This window comes from Gastrolobium bilobum, unplaced genomic scaffold (genome assembly GCF_033153095.1).
Source record: "Gastrolobium bilobum isolate Gb01-03AN ecotype WA unplaced genomic scaffold, APGP_CSIRO_Gbil_v1 utg14078, whole genome shotgun sequence".
NCBI classification, from domain to species: domain Eukaryota; kingdom Viridiplantae; phylum Streptophyta; class Magnoliopsida; order Fabales; family Fabaceae; genus Gastrolobium; species Gastrolobium bilobum.
In genome coordinates, this window is record NW_026899120.1 from 1 (window position 1) to 23365 (window position 23365).

Sequence of the window (23365 nt, forward strand, 5' to 3'; positions counted from 1 at the left end):
TCCATCAATAATTAAAGAACATACCTTTCCTTGGATAAGGCATCTAGTATGAAAAATGTTCTCTCTTTGACTATCATCCATGTCTTTTACTTGGCTACCCAACATCCTTCTTACCATAAACAAATCTCCTTCCGGTATAATTTCCTCGTCATACTCATCTTCATCATCATGTGAGGCAGAATCTGAAGAAGACTCACTAGTAATCTCTCCATCCTCTTTAAGTAACATAGTCTTCTTAGTTGGACATTTTGAAGCTATGTGACCTCTTCCCAAACACTTGAAACATTTTATTTCACTATTCCTTGTCTTCTTAGGGGTCTCATTGGACTTAATTTGAGTCCTTTGAGGTGCAGCAGTGGGGTTGCTTGATGAAGTACCTCCCTCCTTCTTATTTCTGTCCTTCCAACTTGAAGAATTAAAATTAGAAGAGTTTTTCCTCATGACACCCTTTCTCTTGAGTTGTTGTTCTACCTTACTAGCTTGATGCACTAAATCCTCCAACTCCACATAATTTTGCAACTCCACAACATCCCTTATGTCACTATTCAGTCCATGCAAGAAACGTGCCATAGTAGCCTCCCGTTCTTCACTAACATTTGCTCTAATCAAGGAAATCTCCATCTCTTTATAATACTCATCTACACTCTTGTTACCTTGTGTAAGCCGTTGAAGTTTATTGTGAAGGTCTCTATGATAATGGGAAGGAACAAATCTTCTTCTCATTAGCCTTTTCATCTCCATCCAACTATCCACCAATGGTTCTTCATATCTTACCCTCTCCTTTTGCAATTGGTCCCACCAAATAAGAGCATAATCACTAAACTCCATGGCTGCCACCTTCATTTTCTTTTCTTCAGTATAGTTGTGACATGAAAATAAATGCTCAATCTTCATTTCCCACTCCAAATAGGCCTCCAGATCACTTTTTCTTTTAAAAGATGGTATATTAAGCTTCACCCCCTTAATTATATCCTCTCTAGCAACATCCTCATTATCTCTTCTCCTTCTATCAACCCTTCTTCTACCTCCATCATCATCATGAGTCCCTTGATTTTCTAAGTGCTCAATTCTCTCATATAAGTCCTCCCATCATCGTTTGCATTCGATCCATAATGGCATCGATTAGCAACCTGTTTTCTCTCTCACGAGGAGGGCTACCTTCACCACCTGCACCTGCCATAATTCAAGAAAAAGAACAAGAATAAAAGAAATTGGACCTCACCACTCGCTCACGTGTTTACACTCTTAAAATGTATCACTCGTGTTTGTTTCTCTCTATTAGGCTTTTGTGTAATGTGCTCTCTTGCCTTTTTCCTCTCAATAGCTCTCTTTAAGTTCTTAACAGAATCTCCAAGAATACTCAAGAGTACAATCCCAAACTCAAGAATTCGTAATGACAAATTTGAAATATGTCAAAGAAGGCAAAACAAAGAAAACCAAAACAAATTGAAGGAATTATTCAAGGAAGACACTTTGGACCTGATTTGAGAGTAGTAGTGTGTAACAAGTAGCTGTATAGCATATATATATTTTTTTTTCAACTCTTTTTTTTTTTTTTTTATAAAACCTGATGCTTCAATAAAATGGAATTTTTAATTTTGGAATGAAAAATTCAGATTGCAGTAATGCTAAACTGAATTTGATTGAATTCTCCACAAAACAAGCTATTATTTAACACACTAACAGCATACTACTCAAGGAACAAGGATTGAAAGGATTAAAAATCAAGAACAATGATGAACATAGGACGAACCCTAAGAACACAAGTGCAGAAATTATGAACACAACAAGAAATTGAAACAAACAGAATATCAAAGGAACAAATTAGGAACCAACAACAAAGGCTAAAACAGAATTGCACAATTCAAAATTGAAAACACAAATACTAGGGATTAGGGTTACCAAATGTGTGATCAGAATTGATGGAAACAATGGAGAAAAATCAAACCCAATTCCAATCCTAGAACTGAGCTCTGATACCACATGATATGATCCCCAATAGGAATGGAGGAATGGATCTACTAGGAATGGAAATTCTAACCCCAAATTCATCCACCAACACGACCTGTTAAGAACAGAGCGTATCTCACGCTACAGACCTCGGATTTGGGTGATTCCAAAACGAGGTGAAAGATGGCTTCTTGAATCACGATTTTGGCACAAGAATCACCGGAAAATGATAAGGAATTCGAGAGATATGAATCCAAGATAATATAGAACGAAATTGGAGTTTAAGGATTATAGGTAGGCGCCACAATTCGAAAGAATTGATAAGCCCAAGAACGCCACAAGGATTGATGCCCTTCATAAGTTCAGAGATTCTCAAAAGAACCCAAGAGAACTAGTCTCACCAAAATAGGTTAACTTGATATTCCAAATCTGTCTTCAAAAGCCATGGTGTTCCCTTATATAGTGGGCAACAACCATATTGAGTTTAACCTAAAAGTACTTACACATAAAAGAAGATAGACAACCCAATAATCCAGCCCAATAAGCCTTATTACAAAAAGTTTAACTAAATATAAGAAAATAAAAAATTAAGTGAAGAATTTGGGCCAAGTAAAATAAAGCCTTCATGCATATCCATTGAGGCTTATTCTTCAAGGTCTTCAATTTTAATTAAGTGTATCATTTTGGGCTCTTCTTCCTTTAGACTTGGGCTTGTCTCAAGTAAAGTGGTCACCAAGAGATTTAGAGTCTCTTTAGCCTTTTTAGCTTTTGCTCTTGTCATTGGGCCTCCAAGACCTTGTATGTCCTCCAAGTTTATTGTCTTGGTCATGCCACCTCCTATGTCCTCATCACTACTTAGCTTCTAGCCTTTAACATTTCGATTCACATGTGGCCTAAAGTAACATCATGTTTTTCTTTTATTTTCTATGATACAATTTATACATTCTTATACTTTATATCTAACGTTTCATATGTCTAAAATAAATCCTTACTATAATTCAATAATTTCCTAATTTAATTTTAATTCTATGCTAGTTCTCAATAAAAATCGAAAGTCAATAAACAATATATATATATATATATATATATATATAATATTCCCCACGTTCATTTTTATACCTTAGGGTATTTTATGTATTTCCCTAATTGTGTGGAATGTTACCTACTAACTCAATATTAATTCCCCATGAGTAACCATGAGATTAGCGTAATCTGTATTAGTTTTTCCTAATTCGAGGGATGTTACACTCTCCCCACCAAATTTGAAGTTTGTCCCCAAACTTCGTCCTACCTTTTTCGCTATATACTAAAACGAATGCCAAACATATATTCAATCAGGCAAGACCTTATATCACACACAGTTAGACGGTTATCAAAACTATCAACTAAATCAGAGTAATACAATTTAAGTCGTGCTTTACAAGTTCATAGAAAATATATGATAAATCAAACTCATATGGAAAGAACAAAAATTTCTCTAAACATCATCACAGATAAACAATTGTCTGGTTCTCCATAAACAACATCAAAATTTATAATGCACAGAGACGAAGTAAAACCAACATATAATCTTACTCAATAAAGAACTCCAATTATTCCGAAATCTTAATGAAACTCAGTGCGTTATTACAAAATTAGTTGGCAACTACTAATCCATTTGTACCATATTTCTTTACCATATAAATTTTATGCTTGATAGTTGACAGACACCATATAAACACACTAGAACAAGGGTTAAGTGAATCCACATATTATTTTACTAGACACGAATTTCTAGCTATCCTATTATTTTATCACCTATGTTCTCCGTTTCTTCATTTGGGTCAATATTAATATCATGCCATACTCTTACTAATGCACCTGCCTTACTTACTTTGCTGAAACGCATGTAATTACCTATCAAGTGCCCTTAAATTTTATGCAGGCTAAGTTGAGGGTCAACACTGTAGTTCACAAGGTTACTTCCTAATTTATAATCCCAACAAAATTTTACAATCCCGAATTAGTCAACTTTTAAAAACAACTAGATGTACTCGCCTATTACTTGTGCAGACAAAAGACTAATTAACTGGGACCTTTTATTAAACATATTTTATCTTTAAAGTTTACATATTACAAATCATAATTTCATCCATTCCCTAGTTATTCCTTACATATGATAAAATTCAGTTCATTACACAATTCACAATTAATTATCCGACTTGCCAAACATCAGAAGTGGAATTTCACAATTTACTAATCTATAGGAAATCAAACAATTAGGACAGAACATATTATATTCCAAATTACAATGTAGAAGAGTATTCGTAAAATCACAAAATTTCATCACAGCCAGAATTCCAGTAAACGTTCTTAATTCCTATAGGTCTTAGTCTATCACTATTGAGGTATAAAATTCTAACAACATCACTAAGTTAATAGCACATCATTTGCCACTATCTTGCGGAAACGGGATTACCTTAATGAGTACTGCTTTTGTCTACAGCTTAGGGTTTAGGGAACACTTTTAATTAACTCTAACTATGAAACTATATTAAAGACACAAGTAAAGATACCTAGATTACCAGATGCTTTCTTCTAATTGCAATAATTACGAGAGATGTTAGGTTTATTTGTTTATTATGTAACTACTGTCTAGTGTTTTTCTAAAATCAAAAGCAACCAAGTCTATCCTCTTACTACGTACTCAATAAATCAGGATACCAAGCAGTCATGTATACAGTTAATTAATTCTAGCATGCTCTTCGTACACAGCTCATCAACACATCCATATGAGGAAACTTCCTCGAGCTTTCTGCTGTCCTAGGTACCTCAGATGTAATTGACTCCACTGATCAGAGGATCCATTAACTATGATATGAATTTGCCAATCATTACACATGATACAATTTGAAATAGCTATCAGTCTCAATCCATTAAATAAACCAGGCTTTCATAATTCCAATTTCATACAAACACATTCAAAATTCTAGTTGTACTTAAATTTCTATTTAGAAAAGACAAGAAGATACGACTACATCCATATCGACAAAATCAATTTACTAGTTATAATTTTCTTTCATTCAGTAATGATAATAGGTATCTACTCTAGTTTTCCTTGTTACCAAATTTTCATCTTACATTGACCCCATGGTACCTCATGAAAATAGAACAACGCAGTTACATGGGTTTCTTTATAAATAAATTAATTAAGACCTACTCACTTACACAAGTTCTTAACACCATCAAGTTTCTTTTAAGACTTTTATTCGTCTACTTCTCCTTTCATCTGGTATACTACTTAATTCTAATTGGTGCCACTAACCCAGAACCATACTTTCTACTTCAAGTTCGGTTTGCTACTAAATTTTTAATCAAAACATATTTTTTTATCTCCGGTTCGGTTTGCTACTGTTCCCCACTACATACCACACACTAAGTTCAATTTTCATCTTAAAATAAAATTCACAAAATCTAACGCTCGAACACAAAAGTTATCCCAACTAGATTCACAAAAATTAAAAGAGTTTTCATGTAACAAATAAACTATAACAGGACATACACCTTCCGTTCATCAAAACACACATAATTTCTTAAACACAGTACTCAAACTGATTTTTCTTTAATGAGCATTCATACTATAAATTTCACATTCTAGACGGTTAACACAATTAAAGCAATTTATAACTAAATTTCTGATTTATTACCAAAAGTGAATTTCCAATGTCTCTTTTTAATCCTAACCCAACAAACTGATACCCAAAGCTAATAATATATTTTCTTAATTCCAATTTACCAAACCTAAGTCTCCTCGTTAAATTTCTATCCTAACATGCCAATACCAATTTATTAATCAGGGATCACACACCTATAATACAACTTAAACATCAATTTATTACTACGTCCACTCATATGGTTCTACGAAAATTTAGTTTGTCTATCCTAATTACCCAAGTCATTCATAGATTAAGTTCATATACAAGTTCAAGCATAAGTACCAACCCACCAAACAAGACATTTTTTATTTTTATTTTTATTTGATTCTCGGTGTTTGACAGTTTGATACTACCATGTTACCGGAGAATGTGTTGGCCAGACCCATTCTCAGTCACAGCTGGAGTATCACCTCATCACACACTGGGAATCAGAAAACTCCATACTTCATTATTTATTCTTCATTCAAGCATTAATCAATTACAATCTAACACTCTTCAGACTTCTCTCCTTCTCTCCTGAGGAGGTTTTCGTGTCTCATAGATGCTAATTCTACTTTCGTCATGCCAAGCAACGAGCGGATCCTACTCACCGCATGACATACACGACAGTAGTTTCAAGATTAAGACACGGTTCCCACTTCAAGACAGAATATCAAATAATCCATCATACAATTAGACAATTCACACATTCCCATTCAACTACAACATAACACTGTCAGACAACTCTTGCACAATTTAGTAGCAGCAAACACTTCCAATCAAATAATTCAATGCATAATATGAACAGCACAACTGAACAGGGCAGATAATAAAACAGAACATAATATACGGCAACCTGAACAACATCAATAATATCCACAGCAAATCAGTCAATCAATAGAACAGTTTAACCTCAATTTCTCGACCACACTACACTTATTACTGCACAACTGCCCTCTACATATCAGGTCAACAACAAGGTAAATCTACACAATACAGTCTACATTTCAAAAACCAAACAGTATCTCACACAATTCTCGAGACTCAAAACTGCTCCAAGTAAGTTAATCTCATACTGTTGTAAAATAACAACTCAATAAGGCGATTTCAATATAGCTCATAATAACTCTAACATTTTAATCATACTAACTTGCATAGTTTAACAGAACAATTCAGCACGCGCCAATCATGATTCCAACAATCCAATGATTTAATCCAAACATTCAGCAACCAACAAACAGTTCAACAGTTAAATTCAAACAGCAATGATTAAACCAACATGTACAAACAGCAATGATTAACAAACAACAACCAATTTAAACCAGAAAACAAACACCATGAACCAAAACTGCTCTGATACCAATTAGTGTAACACCCTCCCTTGTATGCATCCAAGAGAGTTGTTTGCTAAGCGGATTAGAGTTCTTTAATCATATTTTAGAGACTGAAAATCACTTTTACAATGCCAATTAAAATAATTTTATTTTGAAATCGGGTTCATCACAAGAATCAGAGTATACTTTCAAAATTTCTCAACTACTAAAAATATAACTTTCCTGGCAGACCTTGCTGTCTTTAAAAATTCGTATAAAATTCACTTCAACGATTCAAAAAAATATTCTTTGTAATCTAGAAACTAGACATCTGGGGCTTCACGTTCATATAAAATAATAGTGATTTGGAGTTCGTTTGACCCTCGAAACATAACTCGCAAAATAAGAGAGAAAGTAGTGGAAATATCACAAATGTCCTGGCTGGTAAAATTCATAATAAATCGATCTTTCAGAATTTCTTTGCAAGGTTTATATATAATGAAACTAGACACCTGGGACTACGCGTGCATATAAATTATAAGAAAATCGGAGGTCCGTAGCCCCAGTACGACAACTTACAAAGTGCTCGCAAAGACTTTTCAAAACTCAGCATTTAGATAACATGTCAAAATCCTTTTCGCAAACGTTTCAACATCTGTTTCCAAAATATTTGCTGGTCATAAAATCGTAATGCAATAATAAAATCATAGTTCACAGTAATAAAATCTTCTCAATTTCATACAGTCATCCATAAAATATCACATCAATAGCAGCATGCCCAAACAGTAGAAGCCAACAGCAAATATCCAAGTCCTCAAAAGCTTTTACGTCCTCCTGCCATTTTGTAAAAATAGCAGCCCCAAAGGGGTGAGAGAAATCCCAGTAGTGTGGCAACAAAACCATAATGCAACAATATTAACTAGGCACAAAATCATAAATAGTCACTTCAAACATTTAATCCTTTTCATCATATATCATAACGCGTATATAACGCCCTTTTTCCTTTACGCTCATAGCACCGTCGTGCGCGTAGCATCACAGTGGGTATTCCTAATGGCTCCCATGAAGGTGAATCCCACTGTGGAACCTATGCGGACTGAAGCCAAGTGTCCCCTCACCTGGTACCAGGCATGCCTATATGATGCATGCTCAGTCACATGTCCTCAATACAAATATATATATATATTCAAGATGTCATGAATCACGTATACATGCCATGTTATGCAATCGCACCCAACAGAAAAATGTATTATGATGTAAAATGCATGCATATATCATATCATCCTTTCATATTCTTACCATTGGCTCATCATCATCATAACATACATAGAACAAATGTGAGCAACACATCACAATTCCATACACTAGCCAATAGTCACATTAGGTAATACCGCCTACACATACCTCGTACGTCGAAATTTACTTTACCGATTCACAATGAAACAGTCCAACGTCTCAAGGATTTTTCACACCTAATTTACAGTATAATAAATCAGTGCACATTCGATTTATTCAACAAATCTCCAAGTTTAAAGTTCCTACATTCTTCGACCAGCAAGGTTTATTTTTTCTAAAATTATTCTTGACTCTCATTTAACCTTTATACACTTTTAACAGTGAGAAATTTTCCTATAAAACAGTGAGCAGAGGATCCTATTATAGCAGCGTTTTCTCAGAGATTAAATATAACAAGCTGTCTAGTAAATTTTTTACAATGAAACAATGAGCAAGGGAGCATCAATCAGCAACGTTATTCAGCAAAAACAGTGACATCAACAGTAACGTTTTTAAGCAAAACAGTGGACATAAAACAACATCCAAGACAAAAGTATATATATAATTTACATGTACATAGCGCTACTAAGAGAGCATGCACACTACCTTTATTTCTTTTCTTCATAAAAGTTCATGATACCTTTATTAATACCAAACAGTCCCATGCTTATACTAGGTTAGTTCCAAGTTAACTTCTTTAGGTTTTTATTTATGCTAAGTTTAAACATAATAGAGTACCACTAAACAGAATAATCCAGCCCTCCAAAATGTTCTAAAACCGAAACAAGTGCACAAAGGAATAGAAGGGAACTTATGGTTCTTTGTCCTCAACCAAGAGTTTAACTGAAAAAGATAAAATAGACAGGGCTTCCTCTACTCAAAACTCCAACGTTCAGCCTAGTGACGCACGATGAAGGGAGAAGCTTTACCAAGATGAGGTCCACGCATACAACAAAGGATGGTCTTATGAGAATCTTGTGTGATAAAAGGAAACGAGAAGAAAATTTAACCACTTACTTAGGAGCTTTCGGCCAGCAGAGGAAAAAGAATATGATGTCCATCCTTGTTTCTCATTCAAGAGCTTACGGTTTCAAGAAAGAAGAAAAAGAAGGGAGAACTGGATGATAGCTACACTCCTTCTCTTGATGACACAAGGTCACGGTTTTGGTAGTATGAGGGGATTTGGACTCTTGTTCCTTTTTTTTTCTTTATGATGATACGGTTTTGGAGGGTGAAGGAAATAAGAGGTAGGTGGTTGGTTTAAGGAAGATAGTCACAGTTTGTTGAAGGAACAAAAGAATGGGATTGATATGTGGTTCTTTTTCTCTATGGTATTCGCGGCTAGGTGATGTTTTGGCACTAGGTTCTCTTCTTAACTCATATACAGTGCTGTTAAGAAATGAGGAAGAGACAAAAACTGATTTTTTTTTTTTTTAAAAAAAAAAAGTGGTTCAGCATTCTACCTTTGGTTGTTGCATCCTTTTGAAGCACATAGAGGAAAAAGTGAGAGTGACAATTTTGCCCAATAAAGAAACATGCAAGCTGAGGGTTTTTGCCTCAATTGGCTGCATGTCAAGGCTGGTCGATAGTGTAGTATAACGATGGAAAGTTCAACAAGTAATGTCAGCTCCTTTTTGCTCCTTCAAAGCGCATGTGAGAGAGGTGGAGTACTGGACTTGAGATGTTTTATTTTTAAAACTGATGGCTGACTTGGTTTCCTTCGGGTAGTCTAACAAGCAACCAAGTTGCTTTTTGGTACAACCTATGCGTAAAGGGAAAGAAAGAAAAGTAAGTGGACTGCTTTGGGTCATAAAAGGTACTTTGATTCAGAATTTTCTGATCAACATCGGCCCCCTTTTTGACAGCATCTAGCGTACAATATGAGGAATGCAAGGTGAAGAAAGTTGTTGCCATGTGGAGATATTTGTCCAATTGTAAGTTGCCTTGTAGGATTACTAAGTTAAGATAAATTTTCAGCAAAAGTATAGGGGTTTTGGGCTGACCTAATGACACTCTTCCATGCTCTATAAATTCGGCCAAAAGGGGTAATTAGGGACCAATACATATGCAACCCAAAAGTGATACTACTTAGCTTCTAGCCTTTAACATTTCGATTCACATGTGGCCTAAAGTAACATCATGTTTTTCTTTTATTTTCTATGATACAATTTATATATTCTTATACTTTATATCTAAAGTTTCATATGTCTAAAATAAATCCTTACTATAATTCAATAATTTCCTAATTTAATTTTAATTCTATGCTAGTTCTCAATAAAAATCGAAAGTCAATAAACAATATATATATATATAGATTTAATATTCCCCACGTTCATTTTTATACCTTAGGGTATTTTATGTATTTCCCTAATTGTGTGGAATGTTACCTACTAACTCAATATTAATTCCCCATGAGTAACCATGAGATTAGCGTAATCTATATTAGCTTTTCCTAATTTCGAGGGATGTTACAGTGCTCATGCAAATGCAAGATCATAACAAAAAAATGGACTTGCTGTTTGAGAAAACATATGATCAATTTTACACTTTTATGTATAATAGAGCCATATTTCATGATTACATTGTAGGGAGGGACAGAGTCTTGAATGATTTTTTGAAAAATACTTTTGCAAATTTTCCTGGTTTACCTTCATTTCCCGATGATTTAACATGGCCACCTTCTTCAGTATTTGTTGATCCTCAGGTAAAAGAGGTCATGGCAAAAGCTGCTGGAAATCCTCCTCCTCCCCAAACTACAAGGCAAGAGACAACTCCTCTACCTACAAAGGGACATGGCCACCCATTTAGCTCAAGGAAGAGGGGAAGGCCAAGAGCAAAAGCTGCCATGGAGGAAGTGAGTGACAATGAAGAAGAAGAAGAAATGCAATCTTCTGAATCAGAATCTGAAGATGTGGATAAATCTGAGTCAAGTGACTCAGATTATCAGGAGGAATAGGCCAGAACTTCTTCTGGCCTCAGGTTACACTGATCTTACTTGTAAAATTTTCATTTGTGTAACTTGTTTGAGGCACAACAGTGAGGACACTGTTGAAGTTAAGTTTGGGGGAGAGTATTCTGCTGGTGCACCATAAACCATGTTTGCTCTTTAGAATTTTTTTTATTTCCTTTCTTATGTTTCAGTTGTTGTTTTAAGGAAATTTTTTTGCTGTTTTGATTGGATTTGTTGTTTTTAGAGTTGTAGGAGGTTTTCTGTTGGTTTGGTTGTTTTGGGTTAGGTAGAGATTAGTTGTTGTTAAAGTAGAGGTAGAAAAGAAAATGTAGGAAGGAATTGCTAGAATTCAGCAGTTGTTTGGTGGATTAATTAGAGGATTGGATTGAATTTTTGTAAAAGAAAAAGAAATTTTTTGAAAGGTGTGATGGAAGTTGACAAGTGGATTGAGGGCAGTGAAAGAAAAAAATAGTTGGAAGACTGAGTGCTAAAATGAATAAGGCAGAGAACGAAGTTGAAACAAAAGGCAAGTGAGTTGGTGATTAAGTCTAGCTAGCCTAGTCAGGATTTGATCCACAAACAGTTGAAATTTTTTCTGAGGTTCCTTTCTGGGATAGAAGAAACAGAATTTGATTTGATGTTGTGTAATTAGGTGAGGCACGAGTTAAGCTTCAACATGAAGAAGGCAAATTTTTTTCTGACTAACCCTTAGAGCCAAAAGCCAACCTTGAATATTTTTGTCTTTGTTAACCCACTTTGAGCCTGTAGCTTAATCTTTTGGACTCCCTCATTTTTCCCATCCCATGACCACCTTCCCACTTAGTGATGATGGAATAAAAATTTTTTGTGAAGTTGCAATTCATTGACAATGAATTCAGTTCCATGGCTGAGGATAAAGAAAAGAGAAAAAGGTGTTAGTGTACACCACAACAAAAAAAAGAGAAAGAATGTTTTCGAAGAAAAGAATGAAAAAAAAAGAAAAAGATTACAAAAGAATAAAAAAGTTTGGCAGCCATGGAAGTGTCTAGTAAAATGCTGATTGCACCCATTTTCCATCATAGCTGAGTTAGCAATTAATCCATAAATTTCCTACCTTAACCAAGCCAAGATACAACCCATGAAGACCTTCTGATTGAAGTCCAATTTGTGTGACATTTAAAAGCCAAAGCGTCTTATCAAGCCTATGTTGAGGCTATTCCCAGTAAAGGTGTAAGCTAAACAGCTCCCTGAACTATTGAGTGATGAACACATATGAGGAGAGAGTTTTATCCATTCTCATTTGCCTTTTGTGAAGATATGGTTCTCTGTGTATGAATTTATGCGTTATGGTCTCCCTTGTTATTGTTCAATTGCCACTGATTACACTTGAACATTGAAGTTACACTGATCATTGATTTTGTTTGTATGCTTTAACTGCAATCCTTTTCTCTGATTGAGGCATAAAATTTTGCGAGTTAACTGCATTTCCTTTAGTGAAAGTCAAGAACTGATCCTGTGAAAGTTTTGAATGGAGAATGAACTGATTTGAGAAACTGATCATTTTAACTAATGCTTGTTTTAATCTTTTGAAAAGTAAAAAAAGAGCAGAGTGGATATTTGCGAGTGATTCAAAGCGGTGTGTTTGACTGAAAAAGGTAGATTCTGAGAATTCTGTTGGTGATGCATGTTTTATGTGAAATAAAAGTTTTGTTGTTGTTGAGGAACTGTTCTTTTGAAATAATTATGATGTTGCATTGTATTTGCTCCTTGAGGACAAGTAACAATGTAAGTTTGGGGGTGTGATAAGTCTCTTTAATGAGACTTAGAACATATGGTTTAGAGTGTAATTGGTGAGAAATGAATGACTTTTGTGATTAAAATACCCCAAAAATTCATGTTGAGCTGAAATTTAATGGGCTTAAGTGCTAATGGGCTTAAACTTGTTATTTTACAGGCCCATTTTGTTAACATTCATCAGGAAATGAAGCAAGAAGAAAAGAAAAGGAAAAGCAAGAAGAAAAGATATGGGCTGGACCTGTTGTCAATCAAAAAGCCCAGATGAAGGAAAATTAAAGAAAGAAAGAGATAGGGATAGAGATAAAGAGACAGAGTCAGAAACGAGAAGAAAAGGGCTGAGAGAAAACCCTAGCATACATTGTGCGACAAAGACCGACCATCATTCGACCACAAATCCACACCACTTATCCAAAGTTCCTTGCCACAAATCGATTTGCAAAGCCAAACCGTTCTCTGTATTCGGTTTATTTGTCAAGATTAACCCTCAACCACGGTTCATTGAGAGATTAACCAAACCCTACTCACCCCTTCCTTATACAGAAAACATCAAAACAACAACCCCTTGCTGAGTGGATGAGCTGGATACTTTTTGAGAGTGGAGGCTGGAGCGATTTGTGGGCGCAAGTCTACGTACGGGTTAAATGAGCAAAAATTCCATTCGGATTGTCTGAGGAGGGAGCTGCTGGGGACCACCTGCCTGCAACGCGCGAGAAGCGCGTAACCCCTGCTGAGCTGGAGAAAAAAATCGTGCAAAGAAGGAAATGAGCCCTATAAAAAGGGACTGAGGAGTGAGTTATGTGTCTCTCTCCTGGTTCTGATTTACCGTTTTTAGTTTTTGTTTTCTGAACAATTTTTATTTTATTTTCTTTTAAGTTCTATTTTGTAATGAGATTCTGGTTCATTTGATGAACTTGATGCATGTCTTTACAGCACTGAGATTGCCGGTTGTTAGGCCAGTGCTGTAATTTAGTTTTTAGAATTTTTATTTTGTGATTTCTGTAGTTCTCTGTTACTGTTTGTAAGCTTCATCCATATGGATAGTGGCTAACTTTTTAGAGGTTGGGTTTAGGTGATACCCAAACCTCAGTGCTTGTTAAACGTTTGGTTTTCTGGTTTTAATTTTTATATCTCAGTTGTTTAATGCTTTTTCTAATGTGTAAAATTATCTGCATTTTGGCCGAATGTCAGAGGTTTGGTTAGGATTTAGTTGTTGAGAAACAACTAACTCTGGATTCTGCATTAGACACATGGACTTAGATGAGAAATCATCTAAGGGATCTCATTTCAGAAATGAATGAGACCTCATGTAATATTGGACCTGAGTCTCAAGAGTCCTAATCCCACTTGGCATAGAGATATGGAAGTGGGCAACTTTGGGATAAAATAATTTTTAAGAGATTAAAATTAACAACACAGTTCTGTTAACTGAGAATCTTAGGATGAGTTTTTTTTGTTAATCAAATTATTTTTCAAGCACTGTGGGGAAGGAGAGCCAGAACTCAACCCACCTTTTTGAACTTCTTTATCAATTCAGATTTCTAATTTCCTTTGTTATTTCATATTTCAATCTCTGTTCTGTTTCCAAAATCTTTGTCACATCTGTCATTTAAGTTGCTTCATTCTTATTGCTTATTTTACAACTTAGGAGAGTAATTCAGAAAATTTTAAAAGAAAAGTGAACAGTAGTGTTTTAGGTCCATTCTAGATTATTTTTTACTTTACAATTTTATTTCTTTTATTTTCAAATAGTAACTCAGTTTTAAGCAATTACAAATTTTAGTCAATTCAAAACGCCAACGATCCTTGTGGGAACGATAACTGGGACTTATAACAGCCCTATATTACTTGTTGTCGCGTATACTTGCTCGCATTACTTGCACAACTGTTAGCAAGGCAACAGCTTCCTCATCATACCTATTCTGAAGAATTATCCCATATTGTTTCACAAACTCTTTAAGGGTGATTTTCTAATGAATATATTTTTCAAAGAAAGAGTTAATACTTTCAGAACGTTGAGGTGTAGACGTTCCAGCTAAAAAGGTATCCCTTATGTAAGTTGGCACCCATTTTTCCGGTCTTCATACAATGATTGAAACCATCATTCTTGATCGGTGATTATAACTTTGGGAGCTTGCCCACCCATCGCTCTAAGTCATGTCTTCATTAACCAAACAAATGTTGGTTTAGTCTCATCTGCAAGCAATGCACATCCAAGCAATATAGGTTGAGAATGATGGTTCATTCCAACAAAAGAAGCAAATGACAACTTATCATTGCTTTTTATGTAAGTGGTATCAAATGAAACAACATCATTAAAACTGAGATAGTCATTGATACTTTTTGCATTAACCCACAATAGATTTCTTAAACGTTGCTCTTCATTTAAATCTATAGAATAGAAGAAGTTGGGATTCTCTTTTTGAATGTGCTTAAAATACTCAAGCATAACTTGGGCATCTCCCTCATCCAAAGCCAAATACCGACCTCTTTCAAACTGATAATTTACATCACCCAAGAGAGACGCAATGTTTTGACAGCCACCAGATTGCCTAGACATTTCAACATACATCTTTCTGGTGCGTTCACTGACAGCATGCAGGATGTCAATGTTATTAATTTCAGCTAATTTCACATTTCTATGAATCCGAAAATGATATGCCAGAGCTGGTAAAACTTCATGATTATGTTCCTTTATAAATTCATGAATGATCTACTTTCCATCAAACCTTCTCTTCACATGCATGCAAGCTTTGCAATTTGTCTTCTTTACACTTAGTCTTCGACTGCTCCCACTGTCAAATTCAGGAATAACCCCATACCTAGAGCATGCAAATTTGGCATCGATAAATTCTTTTGTTTTCTTTGAGTGTCTACTATTTTTGATTGAAGTGGTGAATCCCATAGATTTGGCATAATCCTGATAAAATGAATATGCTTCTCCATGCAGATAGTGGCTTACTCTCTTCTTCACCTCTATCGTTATCTCCATCTCTGAATATCATGGATTTGGAATAAGAAACCAGAGATATGAGATTGTTTAGATTGGAGACAACAATTAGCCCTACTACACTGTCCAGGATGCTTGGCAATAGGGCCATTGGATTGCTGCAATGGTGGTTTGAAAGGTTTGTGGTTGGTGGTTAGCTACAATATGCCTTGCAACTTCTGTGTTCATGTCCATTTTTTTAGTGTTAAGGACCAAATAGGGCCTCGATAAATTTGTCAGGGACCAAATAGGGTCTTCGATGCTAGGGTCAGCTGTCCAAAACTCCAAGAAGACATAAAACGTCGTCGTATTACTTCCACGCTAGACTACTTAACGGTGACTCAGCATACTAACATTCCACATGTGCTCCCTTAGTTGGGCCGTTAGATGCCAACTAACAGAAGGAAAAACGTGGCACTATTTTTGTAAAATTAAGGACCAAAATGAGCCTTTTTTGTTGTTGGGGACCAAAAGGGGCTTCGTGAAAATTATCAGGGACGAAAAAGGGTATTTACTCATTATTTAAGTTAATTAAATTTCTAATTTAACGGTGCGGTTAAATTAGAAATTTAATTAATTTAAATAATTAAGTATGAGTTTAGGAAAGAATTCCATAATTGACCTTGAATAATTATTAGAAGACTAAAATAATTAGAGTAAGTGCTTAATAATATTAAAAGTCACATTTCTGACGAAAAGTGCAGATATCGGGTTCTGCTTAACGGTATAAGTGCGTACCGATGAAGTATCCCGAAAAATTATAATGAGTGTGTGAATATTTCTGGAATAATATTCAGTGGCATGAAGTTTGGAGGCGATTGCTTTTGCTTTCAAGATTTGGAGTTGGCGGAGATTGTTTTTGGTTTCAAGATTTGGAGGCATTATCTTTATGGCATGAAGTTTGCCGTGTTCAGTGACCACAAGAGTCTGAAGTATCTATTTGATCAGAAGGAGCTGAACATAAGACAGAGGAGATGGATGGAGTTTCTGAAGGATTACGAATTTGAGTTGAAGTAAGGTGACTGCCATCACCCATCTGACTCTGAGAGTCATCCTGCAGACTGGGTGGAGGCGGTGGTGGTGGCGGTGGAGGCGGTGGCGGTGGGAACTGACCAACAGCAGGACCAGCTCTCATCTCCTCCAACATGACCCCCATCATAGTCATGTTCGCCAACCTATTCGCCTCAAGAGCATCCTCCGTGGCCTTCTGGTTCGCTTCTCTAACAGCGTCCATCATTGCCACATTGGCTAATCTAGTGGCCTCCTGCATCTCAGCCAATGCAGTCAGGATTGGGTCGGGTTGACCCTCAGCAGTCTCACGTGTTCTCCTGGATCCTACCATGACTTTGCATAAGTTACACAAATTATAAGTTGATCAGGCCCACACAATGTGATCACATATGCAACATCATAATAAAACCCAATGGAGTAAACACCCAAGACAGACACAACCAAACATCTTAAGTTATGCAATACATACAGGCTTTTCCCTAGAACCATTGCTCTGATACCATAAAATGTAACACCCCGTGTATACCCGGTATGTTAACATTACATCGTATTAAGCTGTGCTTAAATAAAAATGCAGAATATCTTTTTTCTTTTCAATTATGACGTCATTATACTTAGCCAAGTTGATTACTTAATCAATTTCATAAAATATCGCCTGTATGTAAATTGCAAATAGACATCTACTGAATTACCTCATAATATAAATAAAGTGAGTATCTAACATCTCGGATCTACAACTCGTAGTCCTGACAATAATCCTGATACATTATTACAACTCCAACTAAAACAAGACATAAACAAGTCTATGTGGCATGGACAATCCCCATGCTCACCAAATCAACAGCATCTCAACAAGATAATCCAAAATCATAATGAAGCTAAAATCATAAAAGCAGGATGCATAACCAGCATCCAACAAGTCAGCATATAATAACAGCAATATCTAACTCAGCTCCGGCCTCGTGCCGCCTGAGGTCTCAACCCCAACATTACCTGAACCTGAAATAAGCGCCCAAAACGTGGGGTGAGATCTCTAACAGAAATCTCAGTAAAGCAAGGGGTCCTCAAGGATCTTCCACCCCAAGCTCACTTATATGTGCAATATAAGTTCAGAAGCAGTAATTCAATATAAGTTCTCAAAACTATGCAGTGCAACAGATATTCATGCCATGTGTGTTGATACTATTCTACTGGCCAGAGAAATGCTAGAATACGTCTATCTCCTACATGTAGTACAAGGAACACCGCTTGCACCTCACCCACAGCCTCACCATATTGTATGTACCACATACTCAGGCTTACCGTATAGGTGGAACACCACATACATATCAAAAAGGCACTAGCATATAACAGCTCAACAACATTTCCAAAACATCAAAAGCATGTAACACAACATGCATATAACCATGTCCCCATGGGACATGGTGGAACCACAACATGGCTAAACCGAGGATACGAAAGCTTACCTGTACCCGTATGCCCCTCCGACTCGAACTCGGTATCACATGGGTCCACACCACAAATAGAATCGAATGCACTCACAGATCTGGTTCAATGACCATCATAATATCAATATACATATTCTAAAATTCTAAGGCAATCAGATATTATTTTCTTTTTCTTTTTTTTCAATTCGAACCGGAGATCCTTTCTAAGATATATCATTTAACTTATTTAATTTTAGATAATTATTATTTTATAATATATATATATATATATATATATATATATATATATATATAACCACAAAATATATTCATTTATTATATATATATATATATATATATATATATATATATATATTAAACTAATGCTTTCAAATACCCATTCCTAAAAATATGCTTTCTTTCGAGTTGGACCAAAGCCTCATGACCGATTGCTACACAAGATTCAGACTTTCAATATAAAAACTCACGCAACCGGATGCAAATAGAAAAAGGTAGCGCACAGTGAAGCTATTGTAACAATAACATATAACAAATATTATACTCAAAATTAAGGATTCACAAAGGGTTAGTTAAATTTACCTAGGATCCTTTTGAGAACAGAAAAATGGAAACTTTAGAGGTTGAGGAAGCACCCAAATCCTTCAATAATGGGTTCTCCTTCAACAAGAATAGAGCTTTAATGGATGTCTGGTGTTTCAATGGAGAAGAGGAGGATAAAAGTGAAAACTTTGGAGGCTTACTAAGAGAAGAACCAAGACCCCAAGAAAATCCCAAATGTGAGCCACAATCAGCTGCTGAGTTTCTAAAAGCAAAACTTAGAGTTTTGCTCCCTTTTTCTATTTATATAGTCACTTAAGTTAAACTAGCAGTATTAGTTTAATTAGTTTCGCTCTTCGTTTAACTCTAAAATTTTAGATTCTTAACCTAGATATTTTTCTAGGAATTTTTATATATTTATTTTATTTTTTTGCAACACTTTTCTGGTACGCGTTTTTCACGCTGACAGTATTAGTTCTGACACCAGTTCTCATTATTTTAACTTGAAACTAGTTTTACAAGTCCTATATATTATTCTAGTAATATATACTCACTTTTCATAATTTTCTGGGATACTTTATCGGTACGCATTTATACCGACTAGCAGATGGTATCTGCATTTTTCTTCCAAAAAGCGTTTTTCAGCATTCTTGATCACTTACTATAATTATTAGAGCCTCATAATAGTTATTAGGGTCAATTATGGAATTATTTCACAATTTCACATAATTAATTACTTAATTTCCTTAATTAACAGTGCGGGTTCTTACATCTATCCAGTTTGATGATATGATAACAAACCGGGTATTCACGGGGTGTTACATTTTATGGTATACATGATATGACAAATCTTAGAAAAATGGCCAGGTTCAGAATATGAAATTTGAGATTAAAATGATAAGCGGAGCTATTAGTGCTAATACCGATGGATTAAACTTAATCCGCCTATAAATACCATGTGGCACAAACTTCTAGGTCAGAAATTGTAAACCTTGCGTGAAATTTCTGGTGCATTTTGACAGCCACCCTCTCCACCTCACTCCATAGCCTTTTCTTCATGAAACTCCATCAAGGCGCCACATTTCTTCATGGTTCCTTCACCAAAACACTTTAGCCAAGTGTGAGATTGCATTGTGTAAGTGAAAGGCCTTCCCTTATCTGAGTTTTTGGTTACTGTTTAGTGGGTGTTGGGGCTGAGTTTCTGAGTTCTTGTGGAGGAGGCCATTTCCATGCCATTTGAAGCTTCAAGGTGCCAAATTGGTTGAGAAAGGACCAAGCTTTGGTCACCATTTTGTTGTTTGTGTAATCTAACTTTTTGGGACAGATTTGAGAGCTCCAAGAGCACATTTTTCTACTGTCTTGAGACCTCCATAAGTATACCTTGATCATTTCTCTTGAAATCCATGATTTTAGCTTGTTTAAGTCACTAAATGAGGGAACTTTTATTAATCAAGTTCAAAGTGGTTAATCTATGCATGTTTAATGCTTTGGAACTTTTGTTTTTGAGAAAAACCGGACCTTGAACCTTGGGGAAGCATCTTGGCCTCGGATTATGCAGAAATTTTCTGCAGAATTCTGTTCTGCACCTGTGGGAATCGATTCCTTTCCGTTGGGAATCGATTACCCAGTTTGGGAATCGATTCCCTTCTATTGGGAATCGATTACCAAGGGCAGGAATCAATTCCCATTGGTTGGTAATCGATTCCTACCTGTCAGAATGACCAGAAACCAATTTTTATTGCATGCTAGAGCCCTCATTTGGGCATGAGGCCCTAGGAATTCAGTGTTACTGTTGGGAAACATTAATACCTTTAATGGTGGGGCTTTATGCTTAATAATCATGAATTAGAAAGGATGAAAACGAAAGAGAAGACCTTGTTTAATGTTTATGAAACTAAGATTCTGAATATTAAATTGTGTATTCATAACGAATAGATTGCAATTGACTTGTGGTGAAACTGTTGGGTTGCCTGTTGTTACCGAGCCTTTGGATAGAGAGTTTGGTGTTTCAGGTAAGCACTTGTGTCCTCGGATTGATATGTTGACCTCTATGGGAGGGTGGTTTATATGCATGTATATTTTTATGAAAGATGAAATATGCATTGATATATGCCTGATATATGTTGATTTAACTGTTGATGTAATGTATGAATGTGATGTTGATTACTTACACGATCAGGCTGCGACCCTGGTGTGTAAGGCATAAGGTTGCGACCCTTATGTTTAGATAGGTCGCAGACGTGCATAAACCCTATCCTGTTCCCTGGCCAGTCGAATCGCATTTGCATACATCACATAATTAATGAGTTGTAGTATTTGGCTCGTTGAGCAAGAGATTATGTTGTCATGATTTAAATGCCTTAACATGAACATGCATTGTCATCATCTTTATTTTTTTATTCTAAAAGAGGAAAACAAGTATTTTAATTAAGTTTCTAAAAGTGTTAAGAAGATATTTGGATGAAATAAATCATAAGGGTTAAGTGATTAAAAAAAGACATAGAGGATAAGTAATTCAAAGCAAAATTCATAGGGAGATTTTTAAATTTTTCCCATAGAAATTTTAAAATATATAAAATTTATATTTTCTTTTTCTGAAAAAATATTTTAAAAGTTGCAGCCGCTGGGATTCGAACTCGAGACTTGTAAGAATGTCCAACAACAACTTACCACTAAGCTGAGTTTATTTGTTAGTTAATATGCACCATTTAATATAAATATATATATATATATATAGAGGCAGGATCCTATGACACCGGTGTCAAATTTCAAGTTTGACACCTTATCTAAGAGCCGTTAGATCAAAAAAGATCAACGACTCTGATTTGTAAGCATGTGATACCATTGATCTTTTTTGATCTAACGGCTCTCAGATGATGTGTCAAATTTAAAATTTGACACCGGTATCAAAGATCCTGCCTCATATATATATATATATATATATATATATATATATATATATATATATATATATATATTATCATTTAATAGAATTATTTCAAAATAGCATTTAGTGGGAATCGAACCCTTGTTATGAAGATATAAATTATAGTCTTTACCACTAAACTACTTGCACCATTTTAAATATTTATTATATAATTGAGTATAAAATATAAATTTATATATATATCTGGTTCATGCGGTTGAACCAGTGACCCACTGGTTGAACCAGTGACCCACTGACCCGGTATCCCGACCGGGTCGATCACCGGTCCGGGTTTAATAACATTGGATAAAAGTGTTTTTTTTTTTTTGAAATTTAATTATTCTTCCGCATTCTTGCCATTATTTTATTTTTTATTTCCAATAACTAAATTATCAATATTTTGAGTCGTGAGTCAATCAACTTTAACATACAAAAGAAGCAAAGTAATTAAGGTGAGGATTTTGTTTGAAATTAACTGCTATTTAATGTATTTATTTTATAAATATTAACCGGTATTTGAAACCTTAATGAGTAATGAGTCCATTAATTCAATTCGGGTTTAATCCTGTCTACTTTCTTCGGGATTTACAACTCTTATTAGGAGTTAAACTTACTATCATTGTATTGTTGGTGTTTCTTTTGTTTCAAATTTCAAATGCAATGGTTATTAATTTAATTTTCTTTACAAACTTGTGGTATTTAGATTTAATTTGTGGTGAGAATTAAAACAAGGTAAAATTATTTAATTTGTAATATGATATGATGTGTAAAGCTTGAAATACTCATAACGAAAAGATCAAGCACTTCATTACCAAAAAAACAAGAGAGAAGAAGATCAACAACTTTGACTCAGTGTGGGTCCAACTCCACACGCCAATGCCTTTCGAGTTTCGACCTTTTCGCACATGTTCATAATGTTCCGCTAAACTTGCCACGTCTGACTCAATCCAAAATTTAAGGACCGAGTTGGTCAAATTAAGTAAAATGAATTTGCACTTCATTAGTATTAGTTAGAATAACGAATCAATAAATTTAAGATTTGTTTAATCTGTCCTAATTCGAATTTTCTGTTTTTTATACAATTCTGAATTCACGATCCAACTTTAACTAATTTAAATTTTATCTGCTTAAGCACATTGTTTTCTTTCAAAAAATCAATATAACTTGGCCTGAACTCATTCGATTAGTTTGAAACATAATGCGATGGTGATAATAGTGTTTTTTCTTTAGTTGATAATAATAGCTTTATTAGTTTCTTGACTTAGCTACCATGTCTCACTACAAAAAAATGAGTAATTAGTGGAGGTTATTTAGTGTAGGTCAAAAAAATCTCCACTAAATAATGTAATTTTTGGCAGATTCTAGACCTCCACAATTTATTATTGTTTTTCTACTTAATATTACTTTATCTCGTTTAATGAATCTTAATGACGTGTGAAAAAATTTAAAATAATAAATTTTACTATGTAATAAATAATAAATTTTTTTTACACGTCATTAAGATTCATTAAACGAGATA

At 35.0% G+C, this 23365-nt stretch overlaps 1 pseudogene; it reads right to left on the bottom strand.

Moving 5' to 3' along the window:
* Positions 1 to 15036: 15036 nt before the first annotated feature.
* LOC133287383 (protein FAR-RED IMPAIRED RESPONSE 1-like) lies at positions 15037 to 15927 on the bottom strand (annotated as a pseudogene).
* Positions 15928 to 23365: the final 7438 nt, after the last annotated feature.